Here is a 12,789-nt window from a genome sequence, read left to right on the forward strand (position 1 = left end):
GACAACTAAAAACTCGAATTTTAGATCGAACGATATTTAGCCGATACAACCTAAACGAGAATCGAAGGTCTCGTCATTTGTAGTACAACGATAAAAAGTCTGACGAAAACGGATGTCGGATGAAGAAGTTATGAATTTTTAACGGATTTTCCTGTCCTGGTCTGTTAAAAATAATAATATTAAAATTAAAGTCAAAATTAGCCGATGAAGTCTAAACGAAAGTTGTAGAGCATAACTTTAGCTATGTGTGCATATAAATAACGTCAAAAACGGAGTTAATATGCGAAAGTTATGAATTTCGGAAGAATTTGGCTCAAAATCTGAGAATTTCGGATAAACTCGCATGGATAGTATCGGCCACGTCCTTCGCACGAAGCAACTGCGTCATCTGATTCGTGGCGCGTCCGAGGAGCAACGCGCGTCGCACAACTGTCTGAGTCTCGCATCCGAAGCGTGCCACCGTCTGAGCCGAGCCGTTTGTCGTCCGACCCTCGCATCCGAGCCGTGTTGCTGGACCAATTCGAAGCTGCCACGTGTACCAAGCTTCACATCCTGCACCGCGTGTCCTCCTTCCTTCGGCCAAACTCCGAACCTCGCAAGTATATATAGGGGCTGCGAGACTTGCTGGGTAAGTTTGGATTTTTGTCACTTTTCACCCCCAATTTCATATTTTAGCTATTTCCACATCCCCTGAAGCCCCGATATTATTTTTAACACCCAAAACACGTCCCGAAGTGCCCGAAGACCCCGAAAAATTTATCTTTTCGGTTTTGAAGCCCTCCCTTTGCAGAGCCCGGTTTTCAATTAAGCTCCCGTTTTTCAACATTGAAAGTCGTATTTAAAGCCAAAGTGCTGCCTAAATTACTATTTTGACCCCCGGTTAATTCAAGGTGAGTTCAATATATATGAACAATTGTATGTTATGTTTTATATGTGCTATGTGCTTTTCAGTGTTATTATTCCGAGTTATTTTCCCGTGTTATTTTATTCGCTATTTTATAGCAAAAGTAATACCTTTGACCATGTGATCAGTGAAAGGACTTAGATTCACATTGGTACTGGTACGTAGCCTCTGGCCATGCAGAGCATGTCTCCGTAAGAGAATGACTTCTATTCTATGGCATTGGCAAATGGTTAGACAGGGCTATAAGCCTGAAATCTACCACGATGTTAATCAGAAATCTTATGTCTTCTGTGCCATTTGGGTCGAAGCTTTATTGATGTATATCAAGTATGGAAATTGTTATGTCTCATTGATTGTATACCTTTGAATCAAGTCATTGATTGATATGGAAAGCTTAACACATGATTCACATATGCCTTTGTTGCTCCTTGTTTCTCTTTGCTTCTGCCATATTGAAGTATATATATGGCATAATATTATATTGTATCTATTATTGAACTCACTAAGCGTCACCGCTTACCCTATCAATGTTTAACAATTGCAGGTGATAAGTAACCAGTATAATCATATACTGTTGAAAGATTTAGAAAAGTTTGTAATAATACTTTTGTACTTCAGCCTATGTTTGTATAAATTACAATATCCTGGGTAGTTATGTATTATATAACACTTTGTAATAGTCGGTTTGTATCCAGTAGTTTGTAACCTCTTTATCAATGTAAATATTGCTTTTATGAATATGCAAGTAGCATATTTTGGAGTAATAATATTGTGAAGTATGAAAGTTTGGGTCTTTCAGAAATATGAAAGTTGGGGTCTTTCAATCATGGTATCAGAGTCGTAGTTTAAGCGAACTAAATGCCACAGATTGGTATTAGACTTAAACTATTGGAAGTTCAATATATGAACTGAATCATTATAAGTATATGGATACAAACCATAGGAAAGACTTAAGTGAAGTATTAGGTTATAATAAATCCTAATATTTTAAAATACTATATTACTCCTAAATTTCAGAATGATGGCTGAACAAGTAAGTAGCCATACCCCTGAGGTTGGTGGAGGTCCTCAACCCGAGGAAGTGAATACTCTAGTATCTCCTCGTGAGGAGCGACTCTTGGGTAAACTTACCGGTGTTATTCGACAGAATCTCGAAGAACACAAAAAGAATGGTGATCAAGGAAAAGAGAAAGCCACTGGAGAATCTTCAAAAGGAGAGGTGAAGCGTCCCTCGTTCAAAGATTTCAAGAGTAGTGGTGCTACAGAGTTTTTTGGTGTTCTCAATCCCATTATTGTTCTTACTTGGATCCAGAACACAGAGAAAGTGTTTCATATTTCTCATGTGGATAATAAAGACAAGGCTAATTATGCTTCCGCAATGCTCATTAGAGAAGCCTTGGTCTGGTGGGAAGCAACATATGAAGCTCTCAACGGGTTTGACCAGGAGAATTTAGCCTGGGAAATGTTTAAAACTCGTTTGTTAGAGAAGTATTGTCCTCTAGACATGAGGAGAAGATTGGAGAAGGAATTCCTCGAGCTTAAACAAGGAGGAATGATTGTGAATGAGTATGAAACTCAGTTTAATCAAAAAGCACGGTTTGCTACAAAGTATATCCAACTGAAGACGAGAAAATTCAGTTATTCATGGAGGGACTACGACATGAAATCCATGATCTTGTAGCCAATCGGGATGTTATGTCATTTGATAAAGCTGTTGAGTATGCTCGAAGGCGTGAGCATGACTTAGAGATACATGGAGCCACTCTTATTGTTCCAAAGCGTCCACATACTAAAAGAACTATTCCTGTTTCCACTATTCCACCAGCTCAATCTGTTCGAACTGATCCTAGCAAGCAAGTGCTATCTTAGAGTGCTTTTCGTGGCCGCGGCAGGTCACAATCTTTTTCTATTCAATGGCCTTCATGTCGTGTTTGTGGAAAGAATCATCCAGGCCAATGCAAAATAGACAAGGAATCCATTGTCTGTTATGGATGTGGAGAAAAGGGTCATATAAAGCCAGCTTGCCTAAGGAAGGGTGTGACTTGCTATGCATGTGGTATTACTGGCCACGAGAAGCGTTTTTGCCCTACTCTTACCAGCCAAGTGACGGGAAGTCAAGATTCTGTTCAACAACCGGCGAGAAGTCAAGTCCCTGTCCAACAACCAAAGAACACTCCAGCTAAAAAGGAGGAGGTGCCAAAAGCTAAGGGTCGTGCATTCCAGATTACCACAGATGAAGCACGCGAGGACCCGAATGTTGTGACGGGTACATTTCTTGTCAACTCTAGACCTGCTCACATCTTATTTGATTTTAGTGCCTCAGATTCTTTTGTATCTTATGAGTGTGCGCATTCTTTTGAAACTGCTTGCTATGCACTCGTGCAACCATTTCATGTAGATACTGCGGGAAGTATATCATTACTTGCTGATAAAATCTATAGGGATTGTGTCATAGAAATTGAAGGCTGTAATTTTCTTGCTAACCTAATCCCTATCTCCTTGCCTAACTTCGGTATTATTCTCGGCATGGATTGGTTGTCAAAGAATCATGCAGAACTCTTGTGTTATGAAAAGATGGTACGCATTCATATTAAAGGGGAAGATCCTATTCATGTCTACGGTGAGCAAAGGATCTTAAAAATAATCTCTTTCCTCAAAGCTCATAAACTTATATCGAAGGGTTGCCCTATTTATCTAGCCTATATAGTTGACATCTCAAGAGAGGAGAATAAAACTGTGAATGATGTTCTCATTGTTAACGAATATCCTGATGTTTTCCCCGATAATCTGCCTGGACTTCATCCAGACAGGCAAGTAGAATTCTGAATTGACCTTGTGCCTGGTGTTGATCCGATTGCAAAGACTCCTTATCGTCTTGCGCCAGCCGAGATGAAAGAAATGATGATCCAACTACAGGAATTACTTGACAAAGGCTTTATTCGACCGAGTACCTCTCCCTGGGGTGCTTTGGTATTGTTTGTCAAAAAGAAGGATGGATCAATGCGTATGTGCATTGATTATCGTGAGTTGAATAAGGTGACTATCAAGAACAAGTACCCACTACCTTGCATCGACGATTTGTTCGATCAACTTTAGGGTGTTAGCTATTTCTCAAAGACTGATTTGAGATCTGGCTATCATCAGTTGAAAGTACAAGAGCAGGATGTACCGAAGACTACTTTCCGCACTCGTTATGGGCATTTCGAATTCCTTGTCATGCCATTCGGTTTGAAAAATGCTCCTGCTGTATTCATGGTTATGATGAATCGAGTATGCCGCCCAATGCTCTATAAGTCTGTCATCGTATTCATTGACGATATTCTAATCTATTCCAAGTCTGAAGCTGATCATGCCGTTCATATTCATGAAATCTTAGAACTTATTAGAAAGGAGAAACTTTATGCTAAATTCTCGAAATGTGAATTTTGGCTTTGCCAAGTTCAATTTCTCGGCCATGTTATTTCTGGTGACGGTATATCCGTAGATCCTACCAAAATCGAAGCCATTCAAAATTGGGAAGTGCCCCGTAATGCTTCCGAAATTCGTAGTTTCATGGGTATTGAGGGTTATTACCAAAGATTCATTAAAGAGTTTTCTCGTATAGCTATACCTCTCACTAGTCTAACTCGAAAGGAAGCAAAGTTCGAATGGGGTGAAGCCCAAGAAAAAGCTTTCTCGACTTTAAAAGATCTTTTGACTCATGCTCCCATCTTATCACTCCCAGAAGGTGATGATGATTTCTCCGTGTTGGGATGAAAACCCTAATTGAGATTTGATGAACAAGATGCGGAAAATAAGAACAAACAGAAATATGAAGATTATGTCGAATGATCACTTGATTTATTCAAATATGAGGAATATATTACACTTACAACATAGACTAAAGAATCTAACACTACATAAGAAACCTCACGTGACGGCTACATTTTGCCTCACTATTAACCCTAATAATGAATAATACATGACTATTTATAGGGAAAAGACAAGTCTTGGGCTTTTAACCAACAATTCATCAAAGGGGCCCATTGCCATCATCCATGGAGTGCTTTGAAACCCTACAATCTCCCCCTCAAAGTATGGAATGGATGACAATGCTTTAACTTCCAAAACAAGCATCTAGCGAATAGAAAGAACTTGCAACGAGGAATAGATGAAGCAATCAACGAATCTTGATTCTTCAACAGTCTTCAAACACGGGCTCTAGGATATATAAATCAAGCACTGAAGTAATGTCTTTAAACTTCATTTTCGAATGTAATCCCAAAAAAAAATCTTCATCAAAACCAAACCCGCCATAAAAACCCATTTCAGAACAAAGAAACCGAATCACTTCTTGTCTTTGAAGAGCTCCCCCTCCAAGTCACAATGATCTTCAAATAAGCTAATGATATAAGCCATCAAAAAATATCATGTAACAACCCAAACTTTAAGATTCGTAATGCTGCTTGATCGAGAAAATACTAGAAGTCGGAGATATAACAAGTCCTTAGCAGAGCTCGATAAAGAACTTTCGTTGTAAAGGATACTTCTCTGTAAAAGCTTTAGCAGAGATCGATGAAGAACTTCTACTGTAAAAGCTACCTTCATAATTCTACCACAAGCTTTATAAAAAATCTTCAACTTTGAAAAGTCACAAATCGAATTTCGAATGACCAAACCAAATTCTCCCCCGATTTATAATCAAAAACATGATTATAAAGCCTTCAAATGGTCATGAGAATGATCTTGAATGGATAAAAAATCACTAAGCTCCCCCATGACGAAATGATATTAACGATGAAGTATAAAATCCGAAAAAGTCGTGAAAATCTGACGTTATCACGAAAAACGACTTTCCGAACCGCCAAGACTTGATGAAATCTATAATTTTCTGTTCACGAAAAAATATGAGCATTGAAAAATCCAAAACTGTTCACCGGCCCTCAAAGTAGTAAACTTTTTTGAATATTGGGCCGAAACTGTCACTTGCTGAAAGACAGGGGATGGAATGGTAATTCTGCATCAATATACCCCTTTATTTGTAACAATTTCTGAGATTGGTCCAAAAATATTAAACTGTGAAAACGACAGGGACCAAAAGTGTCAATTTGCTGAAGTTGCAGGGAGTAAAAATGAAACTTTACTATCTTCTTCCCAATTTGTTTGATGAAATGTGAGACACGGCAGAAGTTTCAGTACCGATTCCTTCATTTTGATTGCGAGATCAAAACAGATCATTCGAAAAGTCATGCCAAAAGTTCCGATTACGAAACCAAATAATTCCGATTGCGAGTCCCATTACATCCGTTCTGATTGTAATTACCAAATCACGATTCCGATTCCGAGCGGCAATTCTAATTCCGAAACCATGTGCAAAGATTGATTTTGTACAAGATTAGATTAATTCCTTCTGTTCCGATCAATGCCAAACACGATTCAAGATTCGACTTTGACGCCTTATTTCCTTAGATCTGATTTCTGTTCCAACGAAGTGATTTTACACTTCCAATTTAAACTTTAAACCTTTTGATCTGATTTTGACTTTCGGTTTTGACCAGCCAAATCGAGATTCAATTCTGTTCATCTGTTCATCATCGGTTCTTTAAACTCAAACAATCAATTTATCAATGAGAATCCCCAATTAACATCGAATAACAATTCTGTACCCAAAATCACAATTGAACATAATAATAACAAGAGATGATTCACTTTCAAAAAAATCATTATCAATCTTCAATCAAATACGATGTTAAGAACAAAACTCGAGAACAAGAACAAAAAGAGAATCAAACAGAAATCGAGAATAATGAAATCCAATAGCACTTAAGAACGTATAATCGACATGAATTGAACGCTTAATTTGAACGAAAGACTTTGACTTACGATGAACAGGAAACGAACACAATGGGCTCAATGAATGGAGCGAATGAATAGTAATTAATAAAAGATTGGCTCAAGAACAGTATGTCATCGGCAGATCAATAGTGATTACAAAAATAATAATAATATGACTCTATGATTTGGCTTAGAGTTCGAAAACAAATCAGATCCAAAAACAAATAATAAATAAAAAGAGAATATGATCGAAATCACCATGATGAACGGTAACAAAATATATAAGTCTCCATGAACAGTTGATTGAACAGAATTTAGATTCCAATGCGCCAAAACATCAATAATCTTCAATAACTTGTGCAGAAAATCATCAAATCAAGAACCGATATTTCAAAAATCAATAGATCTTCAAAGACCCGCTATGATACCACTTGTTGGGATGAAAACCCTAATTGAGAAGATGAACAAGATGCGGAAAATAAGAACAAACATAAATATGAAGATTATGTCGAATGATCACTCGATTCATTCAAATATGAGGAATATATTACACTTACAGCATAGACTAAAGAATCTAACACTACATAAGAAACCTCACGTGACGGCTACATTTTGCCTCACTATTAACCCTAATAATGAATAATACATGACTATTTATAGGGAAAAGACAAGTCTTGGGTTTTTAACCAACAATTCATCAAAGGGGCCCATTGCCATCATCCATGGAGTGCTTTGAAACCCTACACTCCGTGTATAGTGATGCTTCAAGATTGGGACTCGATTGTGTGTTGATGCAGCGTGGTAAAGTGATAGCCTATGCCTCAAGACAACTGAAAGATTATGAAAAGAATTATCCCACCCATGATCTCAAACTCGCTGCAGTGGTATTTTCCCTAAAACTTCGGAGACATTATCTTTTTGGTACGAAATGCCAATTGTTTACCGACCACAAGAGTCTCAAGTATATATTCAGCCAACAAACTCTGAATTTGAGACAACAACGAGCCATGTAGCTGATCAAAGACTATGACTGTGAAATCCTGTACCATATTGGAAAGGCTAATGTGGTTGCAGATGCACTTAGCAGGAAGGTTTATCGTAATGACATGTGTTATACTATTACTCACACTACGGTGAAGTTCACTATTCTTGATGAACTAGAGAAGTGGCAAGTTGAGGCCTTAAAGCCAGAAAATGTGAAGAAGGAAGGAATGGTACATTATTCTGATGTTTTACTTGATGATCCACGAGGATTAAATGTATTTAAGAATCGGTTATGGATTCCAAAGATTGTTGGATTAAGATAGAAGATTTTAGATGAAGCTCATAAGCTTAAACTGTCAATACATCCTGGTACAAGTAAAATGTACTATGATATACGAGTTGATTATTGGTGGCCTGGATTAAAGAGAGACATTGGAAGATATGTACAAGAATGCTTAGTATGCTTACAAGTCAAAACAGAGCACCAAAAGCCTTACGGAACTCCAGAAAGGCTTAGTGTTCGTGTATGGAAATGGGAAGAGCTGTCTATGGATTTTATTACCAAATTGCCAAAGACTGCTAGACAACATGATAGCATTTGGGTAATCGTCGACCGCCTGACTAAGAGTGCACATTTTCTCGCCATGTGTGAAACGGCTCCAATGGAGAAATACGCACAAGTATACTTGGATGAAATTGTTGCAAGACATGGTGTGCCACTAAAGATCATTTTCGATCGCGATACTCGTTTCACTTCTCATTTTTGGGAGAGTATGCAACGTGAATTGGGATCTCGAGTTGCCCTCATCACAACTTATCATCCCCAGACAGACTGTCAGAAAGAGAGAACAATCCAAACAGTAGAAGATATGCTTCGTGCATGTGTCTTGGAGTTTGGTGGTAACTGGGATAAATACTTGCCTCTTGTCGAATTTTCATATAATAACAGTTACCACACTTCAATCAAAATGCCACCATATGAAGCATTATATGGTCGCAAATGCCGTACGCCGTTATGTTGGCGTGATGTAGGATAGAAGATCCTTGGAGGCCCTGAAATGACTCAAGACACCACCGACAAGATTCAAATCGTACGAGAAAGAATGAAAGCAACCTAGGATCGACAGAAGTCCTATACAGAAAAGAGAAGATGACCAATAGAATTCCTAGTGGGTGATTTTGTAATGCTGAAGGTATCCCCATGGAAAGGCCTTATAAGATTTGGGAAGAAAGGAAAGTTGAGTCCCAGATTTGTTGGACCTTTCAAAATCATCCAGAGAATTGGAAAGCAGGCATACCGCTTAGAATTGCCTAAAGATTTGGCAGGTATTCATGATGTGTTTCATGTGAGTTATCTGCGCAAATGCTTGAGCATCTACGATGATACAGTTCCATTATCCGAAGTGAAATTGGATAATAAGTTAAGATATGTCGAAGAACCGGAAGAGATCGTGAATGAAAGAACAACTAATCTACGTAATAAAGAAGTAGAGTTGGTGCTTGTCAAGTGGAAACACCATCGAGGCCCAAATTATACTTGGGAAAATAAGAATGAGATAAGAGCAAAATATCCCCATTTATTTTAATCAATGTAATTTTAGGGACGAAATCCTCAAAAGGAGGAGGTATTTGTAACATACACGTTTTGAAATCGTGTTTTAAGTAAATAATATTATGAAATATTATGTGAATTTGAATGTTGAGTTCTCATAGATAGTTTTACTAGAATTGAAGTAAAACTATACTTAGAATCATTCAGAAAGTATTCGAAGTCTTATGAGATTCCAATCAAATGTCAAATAGCGAAATTTAGTGAAAATATAAAATTTGAAATAAGTAAAATTTTATTATTAAAAGTTGTAGATAATCTCGTTAGAAACATTTAGGCGAAAACCTCATCGAAATCTGAGTTATAACGAAGAAGTTATGACCAATCGAAGATTCACGACAAAACCGGCACGACGCCGAATGACGTAAAAGGTGAGTTTTTGAGAAAATACTTTTTAGCCTTAGTAATCTAAATGAAAGTCGTATTATTCATTAAACCGAGAAGTTCGATAAAAAGAACGCCAAAATCTGACTTCGTATGAGGAAGTTATGATTTTTCTAAGTTTTGGAATAGTAGTAGACAACTAAAAACTCGAATTTTAGATCGAGCGATATTTAGCCGATACAACCTAAACGAGAATCGAAGGTCTCGTCATTTTTAGTACAACGATAAAAAGTTTGAAGAAAACGGATGTCGAATGAAGAAGTTATGAATTTTTAACGGATTTACCTGTCCCGGTCTGTTAAAAATAATAATATTACAATTAAAATCAAAATTAGCCAATGAAGTCTAAACGAAAGTTGTAGAACATAATTTTAGCTACGCGTGCATATAAAGAACTTCAAAAACGGAGTTCATATGCGAAAGTTATGAATTTCGGAAGAATTTGGCTCAAAATCCGAGAATTTAGGATAAACTCGCATGAATAGTACCGGCCACGTCCTTCGCACGAAGCAGCTGCGTCATCCGAGTCGTGGCGCGTCAGAGGAGCAACGCGTGTCGCACAGCTGTCTGAGTCTCGCGCCCGAAGCGTGCCACCGTCCGAGCCGAGCTGTCTGTCGTCCGAACCTCGCATCCGAGCCGTGCTGCTGGACCAATCCGAAGCTGCCGCGTGTACCGAGCTTCGCATCCTGCGCCACGTGTCCTCTTTCCTTCGGCCAAACTCCGAACCTCGCAAGTATATATAGGGGTTGCGAAACTTGCCAAGTAAGTTTGGATTTTTGTCACGTTTTCACCCCAAATTTCATATTTTAGCTATTTCCACATCCCCCGAAGCCCCGATATTTTTTTTAACACCCAAAACACGCCCCGAAGTGCCCGAAGACCCCGGAAAATTTATCTTTTCAGTTTTGAAGCGCACCCTTTGCAGAGCCCGATTTTCAATTAAGCTCCCGTTTTTCAACATAGAAAGTCATATTTAAAGCCGAAGTGCTGCCCAAATTACTATTTTGACCCCCGGTTAATTCAAGGTGAGTTCAATATATATGAACAATTGTATGTTATGTTTTATATGTGCTATGTGCTTTTTAGTGTTATTATTCCGAGTTATTTTCCCGTGTTATTTTATTCGCTATTTTATAGCAAAAGTAATACCTTTGACCATGTGATCAGTGAAAGGACTTAGATTCACATTGGTACTGGTACGTAGCCTCTGGCCATGCAGAGCATGTCTCCATAAGAGAATGACTTCTATTCTATGGCATTGGCAAATGGTTAGACAGGGCTATAAGCCTGAAATCTACCACGATGTTAATCAGAAATCTTATGTCTTCTGTGCCATTTGGGTCGAAGCTTTATTGATGTATATCAAGTATGGAAATTGTTATGTCTCATTGATTGTATACCTTTGAATCAAGTCATTGATTGATATGGAAAGCTTAACACATGATTCACATATGCCTTTGTTGCTCCTTGTTTCTCTTTGCTTCTGCCATATTGAAGTATATATATGGCATAACATTATATTGTATCTATTATTGAACTCACTAAGCGTCACCGCTTACCCTATCAATGTTTAACAATTGTAGGTGATAAGTAACCAGTATAATCATATACTGTTGAAAGATTTAGAAAAGTTTGTAATAATACTTTTGTACTTCAGCCTATGTTTGTATAAATTACAATATCCTGGGTAGTTATGTATTATATAACACTTTGTAATAGTCGGTTTGTATCCAGTAGTTTGTAACCTCTTTATCAATGTAAAATATTGCTTTTATGAATATGCAAGTAGCATATTTTGGAGTAATAATATTGTGAAGTATGAAAGTTTGGGTCTTTCAGAAATATGAAAGTTGGGGTCTTTCAATGATCCATAAAGTGATTTGATACGGGTCAGGTCCAATACTTATTCTCCTAATCAAGTATATACGAAGTTGGTAGCAGTTCTTGCTATTCTCATCTCCATGAGAATCAAACAATCAACTCATATTAGTCCTACCTCATAGATTCTCCCATAACTGTGAACGACTATGGATATATAGAATAACCTAGTTATTAAAGGATTTAAACATGCTAATATAGAAAACAACAATTACTTAATGAAAGACTCGTATCCAATATATCAACTCATTGCAATATATGTTGCTTGTACTGTTCCAATATCCAAATACTAAAATTTCAATCAAATACATCTACTTATATCAACAAGGCCCTATAGCACCAACTTTACTTTCATGCTTTAGCTAATGAAGGAGCTTTGTTAAGTAGATTTGACAAACTTGATTTGAATAAACTTCACGAATACCTACATTTTTAGTTATATATATAACTCATATGTAGAGAAAACTATTTGGAATGTGGTAGATGCTTAAATATGACTTAGATACCAAGACTTGTGTAATGGGATTATTCATAGTCATAATGAACTATACATTAAGCAACTTTGTATGTGGTTCCCCGAACAACAATGTACTCTAAATCTAATGTGTAACTGTAATTAAAATTTATGTGGAACTACTATCCATGCAATTTATCTTCATTCATAATGAGAACACGCCCGATTGAGAAACATTTGAATTTGTTTAGAAGTTTAGCATATGTGAAACAACTTAAACATATCTTCCTTTCAAATACTCCGCAAATTAGGAATATTCCTCCAGTTCTTGCAAGCACTTTATAATGTTCCTTTAAGTCACACCATGACTTGTTCTCAGATTGTATTGGTATCATTCGACATGCTCCAAGCATACGACTTATTTTGGCCTTTATGCATAATGATGACATATATGATTAATCCTTGCAACAAGATATGGAATACAATCATATTATCTAGTTCATCGTAAACAATCATTTAGGATAATCCACACAAATGTAGTTAGTAGATGCTATAGTGAGTTTAACTTATTGTCTAACACAAGCTTCTTAACTCCATACCCTTTAGATAAGGGTAAACCATTACATACTTAGTTTAACGAAAGTATTTAATCTACTTGTTTGTTTGGAGATATATATATATATATATATATATATATATATATATATATATTCAATATATATTTGTTGCAGTAATCATAATTCCAAATTTTTTATAAAGTAA

Source organism: Lactuca sativa, chromosome 8, assembly GCF_002870075.4.
Source record: "Lactuca sativa cultivar Salinas chromosome 8, Lsat_Salinas_v11, whole genome shotgun sequence".
Classification (NCBI taxonomy): Eukaryota; Viridiplantae; Streptophyta; class Magnoliopsida; order Asterales; family Asteraceae; genus Lactuca; species Lactuca sativa.